Raw genomic sequence first — 18,512 nt, forward strand, 5'->3', positions numbered from 1 at the left:
ATTGGGAAATTGTAAAAAATGAACGTAACCGGTCATTTAAGCACAAGAGGTATGAAATGACTTATGCCACTTTACAAATATGCGGCGCACATATGTATGTACATGAAGTGAATGTAAGTTGATAAAAATAAGAAAAAGCACAAAAATGTAACTTGTGCAACCATTTAAGTGCCCAGTCAATAGCAGTGGGCACACAAATTCACTTCTTAGTAATTGAAGTATGTAGTTTTTTTTTTGGTAAAAACATTAAATTATAAACACAATTGTCACAATACTAAATTTGGTAGCCAGCAATCAGAAGTGAAATGGTTCAAGAGCCTTTTAATATATCGAAATATTTCAAGTGAATTTGAGTGGGATGTTTACTTTTACCAGCCCAGAGTAGTAAGTGTGCACCAAGTATGGAATTTGAAAATTTAAGAATGGGCCGAAATAAGGATGAAATGGTTGGTACAATATATACATTTGTAAATAGTGAAAGAAAATATATTTTTTATAACATCTCAGAAAGGGAAATAAATTTAGGAAACTTCAATACGCAGCGCAAATTCTCCTATGGCCTAAGCTTTTGTATTAAAAAATAGATACAGTTTATATTTGTGTTTTCTAGCATGAAAAACACCTTCTCATAAATATATGATCACCATTCAGAAACCCTCCCTTTTGTGTGACAAACATCAGGGCGCAGTCCACAAATCTATGGAGAAGCTCGGCCAAATATTCACATATAGTTTCAAGGCCAATATATCTATTTATTTTGGTCCTCGGTACTCTATGTATTTCAGTGACGCCAATAGAGAGCTTATAATTTTACAAGTATAAGTTAAATACGTGATCGTGAATGCTCTCCTGCTGCTTCTTTTTCTCCTACGATGAGAAGTTGCTTGTTCTGGCTTTCATCGGGGGATATCCAAGTGATTTTGGATAGATGTTTCGATGCTGGCGTCTCTTACTGATAACCCGACAGCCATTGTAGAACGTATTGTCATGAAGGCATGGTCCAACACAACGACCATAAATGGTTCACCCTAGCCTTAAAATGGTGAAGCATAACTTTAATATTTTTGTCGAAAAATTAAAAAGAATAAATTTAATCTTAGCTGACACCAACGTGAGTCATGAACAAACAAATTATGAGCAGCACCAAAGTGGTAAGAGCATCTCAACTTATTCATACATATGTACAATGTACATAAATGTAAAGGCAGCATTTAAAATAAATGAAACTACCTCTTGCAATTACTTATGCTTGTACTTCGTTAACTGCTCTGTCATTACTATGATTACAGGGTGAGACCGAGTTTATTAGTTGAATGACCTCAGCTTGATACTTTTAATAAAAATGTTTATACTATATACATATGTACATTAGACCGTACCACTTCACAAGCGCACAAAAAAAAAAAATTTCCGCATACACCCCTGAGTCGTAAAGTATTTTGCATTTCAAAACTAGTTTACAACTTTTAGGACCTTTTCGAGACGAGATCGGGATCATTTTGGGCATAGTTTACGACCATCTGGGGGCTAGTTCAGGACTATTTTGGGGTCTGTAAGTGACGATTTGGATACCATTTCAAGACTTTTTCGAGATGCTTGCGGGACAAGTGCACAATTTTTTGAGAACCACTTCAGACAATGTTGGGTGATAGTCGGGATCAGTTCGAGGTAGTTCGAAACCAGTTACGATCTGTGATCCTAAAAGGGGTCAGAGCAAGCCCAGGACCATCTCCGCGATGCGAAAGTGCCGGGTGGCATCATGGAACTCACAGGATGATTGTCTGCGATGACGAGCGGTCGGCGTACTTGTACAAAGTTTGCAGTGCCTCTGGTGGGGGAGGTGTGGGAGAGCGCCAGACTAGAGGTCATGTACCAGTCCACGCACACGTGTCTGGCACCGATACGAGCCTTCCGCTCTGGAGGAGATAGAGAAAATCCTCCGCTACTGCAACCCAAGCCTTCCAAAACACAGCTGTAGGCTTGTCACAGTTGAGGGATTGGACTAACCGTATCATAGTCCCTCGGCCCCTCGCTGAGTCTCAATGAGTCATAACATATGGCTTCGAAAGGGTAGTCCTAAAGGTCTACCAATCGGATGCCAGGGGTGATGACCCCAGCTTTCAGAGGTGCTATTGGATAATAATCTGGAGATGGAAGTGGCTCCTGCGGGCAGGGACGTTGAGTCTGTCGTGTCGGAGACTGAAAGTGTTAGCAGTATGCCTTCATCACGGAAGCCTGTTATAAGCATCGGAGTTTTCTTCGGTAGAGCTGAGGAATTGAGGCTTTTGACCTCGGTTGACGAGGATGCGGAGTTGGCGTTGTTGGAGAAGATCTTAGAGGATGAAGATCCTGCAGATGAACCTCCAACACTCTAAAGCGGCATGTGCAAATATTCTTATCCACCTTGAGCAAGGTGGAGCCGATGTAGCCCTGATACAGGAACCGTCGCTGAAGTATAAGCTTAGGGCGCAGAAGCAACCAGCTGTCGGAGCTCAGGGCGCCGAGCAGACGTCTCCTTAACCTTAAGAGCAACCTGCAACATAATTGGGAGCTCTACTAGAACGGATCGGATACCTATGAAGCCGAGATACATTTAGGTTCTTCGCTTGAAAGCAATACATGCCGCATAATTAACGCGGCTGCAATAGGAAGGCGAATATTGAACAGAGCGCCATCTATAGCTTATGTATATGTATGTACATGCAAATGTCAAAATGATTAGCAAAGAAATTGGCACACAATGGCAGAACTCACCTTTATTATAGTAAATACTTTGCAGTATAAAGTTTGAACCAAAATCTGTACAGCAAGAAAGCCAGTTGATAGAAATGTGGCAAAATAAAAAGGGGCGATCTCAACGTTCGACCAAAACTCTTTTTTATTTTTTGAAGTACTCTTGCAAAAAATTGTTTAGACTCTGGCGAACTTTTTTTCTGCTACTATCTAATGTACATAAATATATATCGCACACGATCTTGAAAAGTGACACAACTCAAAATTTGACATTTTTGAAATTATGCACTAAAAACGTATACAGAGCTGTGCTACGACAGCATTTTCATTTAGCATTTTCTGACGTGTTATTTTGAGTTGTGTCACTTTTGAAGACGATGTGCGATATGTAATATGTATGTATGTATGTTTGTTTTTCTCGCTGCGCTTTCGTGCACTCCCTTCACTTAAATTACGAAAGGAAGGTAGTAGACTTCTGACTAAGTATTTGAAAATATATGTATGTATGCATGTGTATGTAGGCTTATAATTGTGTGTGCAATTACATGAAAATAAGAAGCGCGTTTGCCATTGTTATCCACAACATGCCACAGATTCTACTAACCAACTGAACGACAATCAAAGTCAGCAGCGCATTACATGGAGACCGCGCGCCGCGGCACGGCACTTTGGCAACACTTTAGCGCCTCTAGAAGCGGACGCGTCATCATCAACGTCTCCAACGTGTCTCGTGTAACACATAAATTATGCCTTATATGTATTTTCTTGTCTTGTTGTACTTGCTGAATGTGCCATACTTGTTGGCAGGCAGTAGAAAATGTATATATGTATGTATGCGCATAGTTGCAAAAAGTAGTAAGAAGAAGAAAAGCTTCCACTGCAACCAAATCAAAAGGTAGTTTCCTTGGCAATCTTGATTTCAGCTGGCGCGCCGCCTTGCAGAGCGCGTTGCTGCTGCTGCGCCGCTTGGCAACGGTGTAAAGGAAATGCCTCATGAAGGCAGTCAGCCAAGCAGTCAAGTAAATCACCCCATCAGTCAGCTATTCACTAACTCACTCACTCACTCACACATAGACATTCATTCATGCATACACGTCGGCAGTCTGGCATATTCATATGTGAAGAAATGCCATATTTCTTGGCATATCCTTGCAAGCAGTCGAATGTGTGGCATGCAGCTGCAGTCGGTCGTATTTTCCATTACTTTTGACTCGACTTTACTTACATACATATGTCTTCTAGTTATGTATTAGAGGTATACGCCGCCGGGCCACGCCGCCGCCGCCGCCGTTTTTTGTCATTTCTCACGCGCCGCTGCCGAGTTACGAAAATATCGGCGCGGCGGCGGCGGCGGCGGCGTTCGGCGCCTAGGGAATTTTGTACAAAATTTTCATGTTGTATGCACATTGAAATACATCGTTTGAAGGAACTAAATACTACTCGTATAAAAGCACTATTTTACGAAATGAAAATTACATTTTTAAAAGAGGTTTTTTTGTCATAATTTGGGCCACTGAACATTAAAAAAAAAAGCGTAACTCAGAAAAATATATAGGTAACATGTTTTTCGATCGACAGCGTTTATTACAGTTAAATTAGGGTCGAATAGGGTAGAAAAGTTTTTTTCCTAAGTAGTGGTCAAACCCCAGGAAGGTTTTGCTCCCGCGCATAGCAATATTTTCTACACAGAGTTGAAGTCCCCCTTTTTGGTAAAAATTACTATTATTTTGCATTACATTCTGTTCTCCTTAGAAAAATTTGGCACTTAATATATTATTGGAAATTTAACTATTTATAAGCCATTTTTCAAACAGTGGGTCAAAAAGGCCCGTTGTGGTGGGAGTTGATGGGTTAAACTTTTGGAAAAAAGTAGGCCAACCTTATTTTCAATATATAACCCGCAAAAAATCGTAAGAACTCCGTAATTTAACATAACGGTTGAAAGCTTATTGCAAAACTTTATTGATAGCGACATAAATTACCCCAATAACTTAACCTTTAAATTTTTTTATTTCTTTAAATTGAAATAGTACATACGCATTTTTAGAGTACATAGAGATATATGTATATTAGGGTGCCCATCGAAAATCGTTTTTTTGTACCTTAGTACTACATATTTTCAAATTGTGGAAATTATCGATGGTCAAAATTTAAAAAATTCATTGAAATTCAAGCAAAAATAGTCTCTCAAAAACTCATGAATCTAGAAAATCGTATTTTCTGACCTAAATCGACAGGCCGCGACCTCTAAATGGCCTTTAAAAAATCTATAAAAATAGGCAATAATATTTCTCATAAAAACGAATCAAATTAGGGGGTAGGGTCTTTAAATTTTCAAAAAAAATCATTTTCAATGGGAAACCTAATGTATATACTATATAGACTTTCTTCTGTTCGCCCATCCATCAGCAGCAGTCACTCAACATTTGAATTCAATGAATGAATTAAATAGAATTATAATCTGATGACATGATGAGATTAGAAGCCTCATGGCTCTTTGGACTCTACCTTATGGGCAGTAGCGCCGGCGTTTCCAGACGCGCCGGCGTCGCCGCCGCCGCCGATTCTTTTTGAAGTTGAACACGCCGCCGCCGCAAAGCCTGTCGGCGTAAACCTCTACTATGTATGTAGGTAAGTATTATTGTTTTCATTAGGTTGTTTTGCTGTCGCTTTTGTTGTCAGCACATACATATGTGTGTATGTATGTATATATGGATGTTTATGTGCAATCATATCCGCATACTTTTAAGATATTTTTTGGCGCGATAGCAACCCCTCTGGCTGCTTCTCTTAATGCCGCGCTCAGCCTTGCCCTTGCCACAGGACCTAGCTCTCGTCGCTGCAGCAACACTGCACCTCGCTCGCTTATGCGCCACAATAATAGTAATAATAACAAAAACAACATAAAAGTAATTTGTTGCTTGTTCACTTAATGCCGAGCGCCACTCAGAAATTAGGAATTCCAGTCGCGTCGAATCACGACTTGTTCGCCCATATTTCTTGTCGTCTGGCCGACACAGCTGCGCGCGTCTCCAAGCTGCACTATATCACTAGTACATACGTTTGAAGGTAAGTCTGCACTGATGTATTTAGTTATGTGTGCTTGAATTTCCTGTCTTCGCCTATGACAACGAACGTCTAGATATTAGCGCAGGCACTCCTTGTCAGCCAGTCATGTGCCACTGCTCACCATTATATTTATTTCATATCCTTTTAGTGGAATCATTTTTATTTTATCTATTTTATTTTTAGCTTAATGTGCTCAACAACAGCAAACTGTGCTAGTCACATACACACATACATATTTCTCTGAATTTTTACGAGTGCAACTCCATATCTACTTTTATGCTTTTTGCTGAATTTTCATTTGCTTTAGCGGCCATTACTCTCAACGTTTTCTATACATAAATTTATTGCGCTGACATATCAGCAATGAGTTTGCATGCATTGCACTTTGTTGTGGCACAATTCACTTTTTATATAAATACATATAACTATATGTATGTACCATGTAATCGTACTACACTGTCGCATTCTTGCGTCACACCACCTCACCGACTCATGCCTGTTGTCCTGATATCTTTTACAAAATTTTTATGTTTTTGTTTTTTTTTTTATAAATATGCAATCGTACGTGTTCGCATTCACTATTTATTTCTACTCACTTACCGCTGTAAACAGTGCGTTATTTGTGTTGTTGTTGTTGCTGTTCGCATCAGGCGAGCTTAACTGTGTCAATCCGTACTCCAGTTGCACGAGCTGTCGCAGCAAAGCCCGAGCCCGAGCCCGATTTTGAATGGGGCTCCTCGAAAGCGTAGGGATGTACATATGTATGTATACACAGCTTTGTTCAAAAAAATAGCAGTAGTGAATACAACTCCTCATAAATTTAACAAAACATAAACTAAGCAGAATAGTTTTATCTTTGTAATAGAGGAGAATATATTTTATGGATCTAAATCCTATCGTAGGAATCTTTCAAACTTCTTTCACGTCCCAGCCTTGTGTATGTATGTACTAGTGATGTCCAAAACCCAGGAACCGGAACCGGAGAACCGCATTCTTTAAAGAATCGATCGGTTTGGCTCTTATAAGAACCGAAAAACTGATCTAGAGGAACCGAAACATGCTTCCAAAAGAACCAAAAAACCATTCCGGGGGAACCGTCACTTGATTCCGAAGGACCAGAAAAAAACGGTGGCGGAAGGACCGAAATTGGATTCCAAAAGAACCGAAAAACACTTACGGAAGAACCGAGACTTCATTCCAAGAGAACCGAAAAACGGTTCCAGAAGAACTAAAACTCGATTCCAAAAGGACCGAAAACCGGTTCCGGATGAACCGAAACTCGATTCCAAAAGAATCGAAAAACGGTTCCGGAATAACCAAAATTCTATTCCGAAAAAACTCAAAAACTGTTCTGGAAGAATCGAAACTTGACTCTAAAAGCACTCAAAAATCGTTCCGAAAATCGGTTCCGGAAGAAGCGTCGACTTTCGCTCGAAACCCGATTCCAAAAGAACCGCAAAACGGTTCCGGAAGGATCGAAACTCGATTTCAAAAGAACCGAAAAACGGTTACGGAAGAACCGAAACTCAATTCCAAAAGAACCGAAGTAAGGTTCCGGAAGAACTAACTCGATTCCAAAATAACCGAAAAACAGTTCCGAAAGAATCGAAACTCGAACCGAAACTAAATTACAAATGTACCGAAAACCGGTTCGGGAAGAACCGAGGCATGATTCCAAAAGAACCAAAGTATGGTTCCATAAGAACCAAATTCGTTTCCAAAATAACGGAAACGGCGGAAGAACCGAAACTTGATTCCAAAAGAACCGAAAACAGGTCCCGGAAAACCGAAACTCGATTCCAAAAGAACCGGAATTCGAGCCAAAATATCCGAAACTCGATTCCAAATGAACCGAAATTCGATCCAAAAGAACCGAAACTCGATCCAAAAGAACCAAAACTCGATTCCAAAATAACCGAAAAACGTTCCGGAAGTAACGTCAGTTGATTTTAAAAGAACCGAAAAACGGTTCCGAAAGAACCGAAACTCGATTCCAAAATAACCGAAAAACGGTTCCGGTAGGACGGAAAAAATAAGTAAAAACAACTGAAAACCCATTCCAAAATAACCGAAAATGGATTCTACAGCACCCTGAGCAAAAAAATTATTGTTTTGGTATGAAGGTATCAGTCCAAAATTTGGTTTATTTGTCTAGGAATACCGGTTAGTCTCACTGCTGACTTCTGGCGTTTACTCGCTCTGAGAGAGAAGCTACGTTTATGACAAAACCTGCGAAACTCTGCTTTTCCTAGGCTCACTAAATCGGTCTAACTTCCATTGTTGGTGGAAAAAAAGGTCGTTTTTTTTTGCATAAATCAATTCGTAGGAATTATGTCCAATTAATGGAACTATATTTTTCTGTGTGATTATATTCTAACTAGAAAACTACTTTTATACCTTTTTTTTATTAATTGCGTTGAATTCGAGTGATCCACAAGCATTTTCATTTTCGGATCTGATTTTTGAGTTTTGCCTCTTTTGAAGATGATATACCTACGATATATAAAGTTATTTCATTTGAGCACTGCTATTTTTTGGAACACAGTTGTAAGTCCCACTGCCTGAATGGATTTGTGTCCTACTAATACATCTACTATAACATTTTTTATAAATTTTATATGCGATTCGGTTGCTTATTGCAGCGTTGAGTCATGCTGAAGCATCACATTTATTGGAATGTTCCATATACCAAACGACCTACACGACACACCATACATAATACACACATATCTAATATGAATAAATGCATACGCATGAACATATGCATTTGTGTGGTTAAACCGCACAAATTTAGGTATGAGTGTGTGTTTGTCTATATAGTATGTGCGGTGTTATGGAATGTTTGCCAGGATTAAAGCAGTGCATCAATATAGTACAAACACTTAAGCGCCTACAATGATTTGCTGACTTATAATACTCTATGACTCTATACGTAGTATAACTGCAAACTATATTTATATGTATGCACATGCAAGTGAAAAGCCGAAGCGATTTTTGCAGATTTGTCCTCGCTGCGCTCAAAAGAGTTTACATAATTCACCAGACTCAGTCGGCAAATCCTTTTATTCATCGTCAAGTTTACTATGCAATTTTAGTAAATGTAATAGAGGGATCGAGAATACCCCTAATATGGTTTAAAATATTTGGATACAAACACAAATACATACGCCTTATGTAGGTCCATATGTGTGTACATTTAGGTCGCAATTTTAATGCTCTCACCCCCTAGAATTGTTCTATATTGAGAAAAATATACCCCTATTTTTTTATTTTGAAATTAAAAAATATTTAGAGGTCGTTCAAAGCTCTCAAAGTTGTCTATGTATTTTATACGGGAAAAAAACAACTTTTCGTAGAAATGGTATAGAATTCTTGAAAATCAATATTTTTCGATCGGAAAAATCAGTATCTCTTCAGGAGACTTTCAATAGTAATACCAATTTTTTTATTTAACCATTTTTTAATACCAACGATTTTTTGTTGGTGTCCATAATGCATTTTTCGGGATTTTTGGCGGACCTATAAATTAAAGTTACTATGAAAATGGTTAAATAAACAAGCGGGTATTATTATTGGGAATTTCCTGCAGCGAAACAGAGTTTCCCCGATCGAAAAAAATTGATTGTTAAAAGTTCTATACCATTTCACAGAACATTTGTTTTCCCCCCATATAAAATACTTGGAAAACTTTGAGCACTTTGGCCGACCTCTAAATATTTTATGATTTCAAAATAAAAAATAGACATATTTTTTCGGTACAGAAAAATCCTAGGGGGTGAGAGCATAAATATTCCGACTTTACGTTTTCCACATGCACTTTGGACCACCCTAGTGTACATACGTTCATATAGTGATATATAATATAATTTAGTGAACATCGATAAATAAATGCATGTGTGTATGTATGGGCAAAAAACTATACTCGTACATATAAATTTGTATGTATGTATGTATACGAGTATATTCACTATAATTTGCGATTCTATGCTTAAGAAGTCTTTACTTAATCGAATTTCAATTTATTTACGATGAAAACGTTTAACTTTTTTGATAAACTGTATACTAAACGGGATGCAAAGAGAGCAAGTTGTATTCGCATGACAATTTTAAACTCTTCACATATGCAATTAAAGTTTTCCGCTACAAGGAATTTTATGTGTGTGAAATTATTGACATAATATTTGGTAGATTTATTTAAAAAAAAAAATATTGTGAAATTACGCACGTTCTTAAAATTACAAGTTAGTACAAATATGCATTTAAAACTTTCTGGTATTTGCATAAGTTTGGTATTGGGCAATATTTACAGAATGAATGAGTTTTGTGAAATAATGAAGTTAAATGTTTGCCACATTTTCGGTTTGTAATTAACTCCTTCTTTTGAATGTTTACTTCAAGAAGAGTTTAGTGTCATAAAAAGTTAATTTCAAGCTGATATCCCGCACATACATACACGGGCCATTTCCAAACGAGTTGCTCTTTCCATCATTTATTTATCACTTGAGCGTGTTAAGTCTATCGCTGCCAAGTTCGAACCCAACTATCAAATCTAAAAACAAAAAAATCAGTTTCAGTTTTTATGAGGGGTAGAGTAAAAGCTCGATATGTATAAATATATTAAAATAGTAAATTCAACCATTTCCTACATTCACTCAAATATTAAAATTATCGAAGCTTTTATGCACCGCACGCACAATTCAACGAAATTTATCTTATCTTAATGCGAACATATTTATAGTTTTTTTTTTATATTTATTTACACAGGTGTAAGTTACTCAACTGTGTTTCTTATCTTTTTGAAAAAAAAAAAGTGCATTAAATCGAAATTCCACAGGGGTGATGAGGCAACACAATCGAAATTGTATTAACTTGGGACAAAACTGCTAAAAACAAAAACGCTTGACTTGGATAGGGAAACCAATGGGAAATGGTCGGATTTTAGGTCAGTGCCAAAGTTTTAACTACTTAAGTAAACAAGAATGATAAAAAATGAACGGGTGGTGTAAATAAAGGAAACTGATATGATTTGTACTATATGGGCGCTAATAAATATGCATGCATACATGTATACATACACGAAGCAAAAAAAGGTTTGAATATATTTAGTTTTCAAGTTGAGGTGAGTGCTAATATTTAATTAAATCAGCATGAAAGGAAAGTCAATAGATATTAGATTGCTATAACTCAAACATACGTGAATTTATATATTATATTAAAAAAAAAAACTACAACATTGGACACAACCTTTGGCTAAAAATTGTCGAAGCATGGGCTTTACTTCTTAGAGATTAAGTTTTAAATTCTCAAAATACGTACAATATACTATAAAGCCATTGAGTCTTATTCATAAAAGTAGATTTAGAGAGCTTTAAAATTAATGCTTTCATATATTTTTCAATTAAAAAATCATATTTTAAAGCAACTTTATTTTTTATGAATAATGCCAATAATTTGTAGCTAGAAAGCCACGAATACTTTTGACTTCACTTGACACCAGAAAGCACGATCTAGGGCGCAATTTGATATGTCCGAAACGTGAAGTTATCTGCTCAGCAAAACGATTTCTCAATCAACCCTAGGTTTTAAGTGCATTTTGCGTGGTAGCCCCTTCCGGTAATGCCACAAAGTTAACAAGAAAAATAGCTAAAAAAAAAATACATACATTTACCCCAATTTTTCCGCTCTCAAAAACTGGTACAAAAATGCACGCGAAAAAGTAAAATCGAAATTTTAATGCCCTCACCCCCTAGGATTGTTGTAAATCGATAAAATATACCCCTGTTCTTTTTTAATACGAAATAAAAATATATTTAGAGGTCGCTCAGCGCGATCGAAGTTTTCTATGTATTTTATATGGGGGAAAAACAAGTTTTTGTGGAAATTGTATAGAATTCTTGAAAATCAATGTTTTTTGGTTGGAAAACTCTGTTTCTCTTCAGAAGACTTCAGGGAATAGTAGTGAATTGTTTATTTCACCATATTTTAATACCAAATATTTTTATGGGTCCCCCTTCGCATTTTTTGTGGGGTTTTTGGGGGGCCTTTAAAAATAATTACAGCTTTCTTAAAAAATAGGTATTACTACTTAAAGTTGCCTAAACAGAAGCGAAAACAGAAGAAGAAAAATATTGATTCTAAAAAAAATTCTACACCACTTCTACCAAAATCTTGTTTTTGAAAATTTTTTTATTAAAAAAAAAACAAAACAGGGGTATGTTTTTTCGGTATATAACAATCCTAGAGGATGAGAGCATGAAAATTCCGATTTTCCTTTTTTGACCACTCTAATGTACCTACACAGATATTCGAAAATATAAGTAGGGAAGAGACATTTGAGCGTTCCTTGGCTATTTCCTTTTCGATTCTTTAATAATAATAATTTTTTTATGAAAGTGTAGCTCGTAGTCTAACAAGAACCATGTATGTCAAAATTTCAAACCTTGTACAAAAATTGCCAAAATCTAAGGTACCTAAAATCGCAGTGACAAGAAGTGGTAACATTTTTTGGTAATGAAATTTTCCAGTTACAAGATCATCGGTAACGAGCAGAATAGGCTGGTTAGATTATTTTCGAGGTATTTAAAGAGGGCTGCCACCGGTTTGAAAAGTTTAAAGTCAAATTATTTAATAAGTTCAAAAAATTATTAAAAGATGTGTATCAATCGAAACGGGTTTGGAAAGGCTTTATTTAAAAACTATACTTACGCGGGTTGCCACACATTCGAAAAATCAAATTCAATTTAATTCGTCAGTTAATTGCAGCATGTACACCCCAATGTCAATCGAAAGCGTTTAAGAAGATTTTAGTTTGCAAATAGGTACTCTTGAAAAGGGTTGCCATCTGTTAAAAATGCTAAATTGATAGGCCATCCGCAATTAGAGTTTCCCCGCTAGAAGTAAGGGAAATTTTGGAGCATTTTCAATGTTAAGGATTTACGTTGCTTTGGAAAATATATATGTACGATCTTCTCAGCATTTCAATTCCAGATATAGAAAATCCTATTGGAAAATTCCACTTTGAAAGCCTTAATGGAAGGCGATATTCCTCTACCGGGAATATTTTTGCATAACAATTATGGACAAAATGCATATATATGTGTTACAAATTCTACAGTTATTTGTCATTCACAATAGAATTTTAATCGGCTAACAACCATACCGCACATTTCCAACAGTCGAGATGAGCCACAGCGGCAGCATCAATTGGATTACGAATACCACATATGCATCTGCGTCACCACAAAAACGAAATAAACGTTATAAATACTACATAAATTGCACCCTTCGATCATAGCGCCCATCGTTGTCACTATACCGCTCATCCACCCTTGCAAACACAGCAAGCATACACAACAAAGCGATGGTAATGACGCATGCGCGCCGGTGGCTATCATTTCGTATGAACAATTATTGATAGTGACTTCGTAGTGTGCACGAGGGTGTGTGTGTGTGTGTTGAGCATCTGGTGAACGTTACCGTTGGCAGCAGATGTGAACAAGCGCCTCTATCCATAATGCGCGCCGCGACCCACCGCTCAGCCAAAGGTGTCATTCAACGATGGGTTCCTGAAAAGGGGATGTTTGAGAAGAGCGCGTGCGCAAACTCAACATCGACTCAACAAGCATTTAAGCGGCAGTTGTGTTGTGTTTTGTTTTGGTGCTACTGCGCGGCCAGCAACATTAAAAACGAACATTTAGTAGAAAGAGAATTCAAGTTGCAATAGACTAAAAGGAATTTATGCATCAGAGATATGGGATGTGCGTGTATGTGTGTATGTGTCGGCATATAATAAATATGTAATATATGTAACACAAAATAACAATGAGGTGCATTATGCGCAACGAGTCACTTATGAGCAAATATACTATGGCAACAACAACACTAGCAACATAAAATAACTCAACGATGCACAGTGTGATATTTAGTCAATCTAGGACGCCAAAATTAAAAAAAAATTTGCTTGAAAATCAATCATATTTTGTAATTTTGTTAGAAAAGACCCCAATTGTTACGAAAATAAGCATAAAAGAAATGTCATTGGCGTGATAACAGCTATTAAACGCGTGCACAGCATGCAAAACTAAATTTGTTGCAAGCTTGCATCGATAACAAAATTTTGAGTGATCAAATTGAAGTTGTGCGCGTTTTTTTGCCAAAAATTTGTTTTGTGTTAAAGATTAACACTTTCGCTAAAAATTTCTGGAGGTGATAGGAGAGGTCTAAACGAACAACAAATTTTATGAGAGGTGGGATCTAAAATATAACCCTGGGGAGTTATAGGGTTAAGAAGGTGATCGGCAGTAGTTCTAGAATAAAATTCTCACGCCTAAATGAAAAACCCTAATGAAGAACTACCTATGGAGTTTTTTTTTAGCTAATTGTATCAGCTTTTTAGAAACAAATATTTTAGGGGGTGGTTTTTATTTTTTAGCGAAATCTTGGCGACCATTTTGGTATAAAAAATATTTTTTAATTTAATTTTTTTTTCAAAATAGTGATGAAATTTCCTTGAAATTATTCCTATGTATGTCATATAAATTTTTGGGTTTTACTCCGCATAAAATTTACTTCAACTAGTCTTTTTTGGAATAGTTCAGGGTACTTTGACACTAGCTTATGTTCTTCTTAAAAATCACGCCAAATTTGTAGTTGATATCTATAAAACTTTGGCTAAAATTGAATTTTAACGTACTAGATTGGCAAAATGTCACACTGTACGATGTGTCAGTAGATCGCGATTCGGATGAGGGTTGTAGAGCGCGTGCGAGGCAAAGATTGGAAGCGCATTAACGTTTGACAACACCAAACAGCAGCTGCACGTCTCTGCTGAACGCTAGACGCAGTACAGCGCTGCATAGCACCAGAGCAAAGCAACCAATACGTCAGAGGCTCAACCGATATGCACTCTTACCAAGTCAATGGTCTATATATGTACATACATATGCGCATAACTAGTAAGTACGTAGCAGAGGTAGTCCGACCAGACCGATTGACCGGTGTGCCATACCACTATTGTTTTTTTCTTACTATTGGCACAGCTGTTTTGAGTGACTCAATGTGGCCATGCAACTTTAGGCAGTTAGACGGCTTTGCTGATAAAGCCGGCACTCAAAGTACATAGTTGCTGCCTTGGCTAAGCGAGCGCGCTAGTGAGTGGTAAGTGAGTGACTTTGTATGTGATTCTAGAGTCTATGGAATCTCAACTGCCTTGCTGCCGTTTAGTCATGCAAAAGCGCATTATGCGTCATTCATTTGCTGGAAATTCTTAGTGCCTCATATGCCGCCACCATTCGCTCGCTCACTCATCTCCAGCAGTTTGACTCATCGAGTTTACTTGGAGTGAGAGAATTGAGTTGTTTACCTGAAGCCAACGGACGGGCGTTGGGTGTCTTCTGGGCTGTTGACAAAAACATAAATGCGGCTCACTCGCACTACAACGTAGACGTGTAGACAGATACGAGGGCTACTAAGCAGGTCTGAGCCGAAGAAATGCGAAATGATCGTAGCGCCTGAGGTGTGAATGTTTTTAGAAGTTGTACGGTAGAAACGGGCGTGAGCAGACGTGTGGGGATAGCGAAGTAAACAAACTTACGTGAATAAGTGTCAATTTAATTATGAAACCAGAAGCTTAAAAAAAAATACTTTTTATTTAGTGCAATAAAACAAAACTAAGCGATTGAAGAAGGAAATCTGTAAGTGAACCGTCAACGTGCAACTAGTGAACCTGTCGCTTAACGGTGTTTCCAGTTTCTATACTGAAAAGCGCGCTTTGTTTAGTGACACTAAGTGAATGGAAAAAATATGTATAAAAAAAAATTGTGTTGTGCTCAGTGCCAAAGCTAATCTTGTTAATTATAGCTAACAAACAGTAGTGACACGAAAACCAAAGTCATTATAATATTGAGAACCAAAACCACAAAAGCACTGTCGATAATACATAATTTGTTATATTTTCAATTTGGTTGGTGCGTGTTTGGAATATTAAAAAATAAAAACAAAATCAATAAAATAAAGCAAAGTCTTACGGCCAAGCGTGTGGAATTTAAAATAGTTTAACGAAAAGCAAAACAAAGCACATTTGCGCAAAAGAAAAAAAAACTTGTTTTTATATAAACATACATACATTCCTTAGTGTTTGCTGTTATTATACCCTTTACTGGTTATAACTGTATCCAACAAGTGATACCGGATACAAGCTTCCGTCTTTTTTGGATTATTTGCGCAGTACTGGAACAGTAACTAAAGTAAATTAGGTAAGTAAGCATAAATGCATGCCATGGCTGACAATGGGTTAAATGCTTTACGATCATCTTAAGTTTAAACTAACATTAAGTTGACAAGAATCGCTTGCATTGTATTTATTTAACGAAAGGCATGTCCTACATTTTTATGTAACTACTTACAGTGGCACAAAGAAATATTCGGTTTATAAAAATTTTATTTTTTATTTTTAATCGTTTAATACCGTACCGGAAAAACAGTTCGCCGTACACCACTGAGTCTAAAGTATATTTGCAAGATAACTTTGATTTTTTTTTTCGAACGTAGGGGTCGCCTTTTTACCTTTTTCGTCATAACTTTGCTACTTAAAGTCGTATCTTATACTTTACATACATTTTTGTTCTTGTCTCCAGGCAAGGAAATTGGATTTTTTTTTGCTAACGTAGAGGTAGCCTTTTACATGTTTCGTCATATCTTCGACAATAACAGTCGCATCGTAAAGCATAATACTTGTATCTTCTTGTAGCGAGGAGAGAATTTTTTAACCCCTTCTAGTACTTACTCACCAAAGCTCAGTTCTTTTTACCATAGTGTGCCATCCTAATGTCAAGCAAATTAAAGCTCACAAACAAATCATTCAGCTTTTGCTAAGGACGTAATTTTTTTTTCAGAAGAACGATCTAAAAAAAAAAAATTTTGCCGAATGTATCACCGAAAAATTTAAAAACGCCCAAGTTCCAAAAAAAATAAAAATTTAGACTCAGGGGGGTACGGCGAACTTGTTTTGTTTGCCTGTAAGGTGGTGCTTACCTACTATAAAAAAACAGCAGATTAGGTATGACTACTTAATGCGCATGTGCATCCCATGAAAACTTATCTGGGACTACTCTCATTATGTATGTATATGTAGTCGCATATTTTTTTGCGGAAAACATATACATGCTGCAATTCATAGATGTATATTTATATAAACATATACATTCATTCTACACAGTAGCACTTAAAAATATTCGGACGAATAAAAAATCTTTTTTCCCCTTATTATGTATTTCTGCTTGAAATATGTATGTTGACATATAATTACAAAGAAAAAATATACGGCCCTACTTTTTTGGATATTTGCGGCATTTAAGTAAAACAAATTGCTTTGGTAACAAATCGGATTTTATTATTTTGAGCGAGAAACTTAAAGTCAAATTTTTTGGATATTTTAAATATCCGCGCGGATTTTTGAATTCATAAACAAAAAAGTTAAAATTCAGAGGAAACCCCGAAAAGTCCATAAGAATCGCAAAGCTTCCCGAATAATCAAAAACGAACCTTTAAATTCTCCAAAAGTCCAGAAAAGATTCTTCAAGGTTTCTAAAATTCCCGAAGGAACCGGATGGAATAAAAAATGATAAAGATTTGCGAAAAAAGCTTGAGATCACCAAAGAATTTAGAAGCAAAAAAAATTCATATAAAAACACGAAATAACTCGAAAAGTTCCAAAAAGATTCCAATAAACCCGTAGAGAATCTGTAGAAAGTCGTGAGATGTATCAGAAACGCCGAATAGATATGTACCAAGAAGCCCAAATCATTTAAAACACGGGAAATCTCGAAAGGTAAAAAACAATCTAAAAAACGGAAAAATTATGAAGCAAGAGGCCGCAAAAAAATTGGCAAATCTGGAAAAGTTCAGAATAACCCTTAATCCTTAATAAGTCCTTCACAAAAATCCCTAAACAAAACGTATAAAACCCCGCAAAAATAAAATAATGAAAAAATACCGACAGGCCCCAAAAAAATATATCTACTGAAGAGCTTAAATTTTACACACACAAAATTAATATATTTGCAAACCTTTTGGCCAAATATACTAAAGCTGCATTTTTAGTTATTCTTTCTGACCTCACAATTTTTTTAAAACGACTTTTAAATTTAAAAAATTTTATTAATACATGAAATTATTAAAAAAAATCAGTGCATTGTAGAGAAACAGCACGAGTATCAAAATAACGAGAATCAAAGCCGATTAAATTTTTTGATGCGGAAGGAAGATTAGGTATTGAAAATGTCCTTTTAAAATTTTATTCTTGATTACCTTAGAAATTTTGCAATAATTATTTTTGAAAAAAATATTTGTTAAGCACTAATATCCACTCGACCACATCCTCGAGTTTCGTAGTTCTATCTTTATTAGCTTAAAAGAAATAAAATTAATTAAAAGGGTATTTTCAATACATAATCGTCCTTATGCACCAAAAAATTAAACTGAATTTTATTTTTCATTTGGTACCCATATTGTTATTCTATATCACACTGAAGTTTTTTTTTTATTTCAAATTCGACAGTTAACTTTGAATTTTTGTACTGAAAACCTGTAGTAAACTGCCGAATGAGAGTTAACTCGTCGTGATCACATTTTTATATATGCCACTGTACATCTACTATCTATTATAAACGCTTAACTTCTGAACAAAACTTCAATAAAAACGTCTAAGTGTT

The 18,512-nt window shown here is 36.3% G+C and overlaps 1 protein-coding gene across 1 annotated transcript in view; it reads left to right on the plus strand.

Moving 5' to 3' along the window:
* The first annotated feature begins 15,068 nt into the window (after positions 1 to 15,068).
* Positions 15,069 to 18,512, plus strand: part of LOC118742490 — a 50,681-nt gene continuing 47,237 nt past the window's right edge. The window contains exon 1 of the mRNA XM_036474609.1: positions 15,069 to 16,055. The gene's annotated coding sequence lies outside the window, so the exon portion shown is untranslated. The remainder of the gene's footprint in view (positions 16,056 to 18,512) is intronic.

Source organism: Rhagoletis pomonella, unplaced genomic scaffold (assembly GCF_013731165.1).
Source record: "Rhagoletis pomonella isolate Grant_MI unplaced genomic scaffold, Rhpom_1.0 Rhpom_scaffold_00007, whole genome shotgun sequence".
Classification (NCBI taxonomy): Eukaryota; Metazoa; Arthropoda; class Insecta; order Diptera; family Tephritidae; genus Rhagoletis; species Rhagoletis pomonella.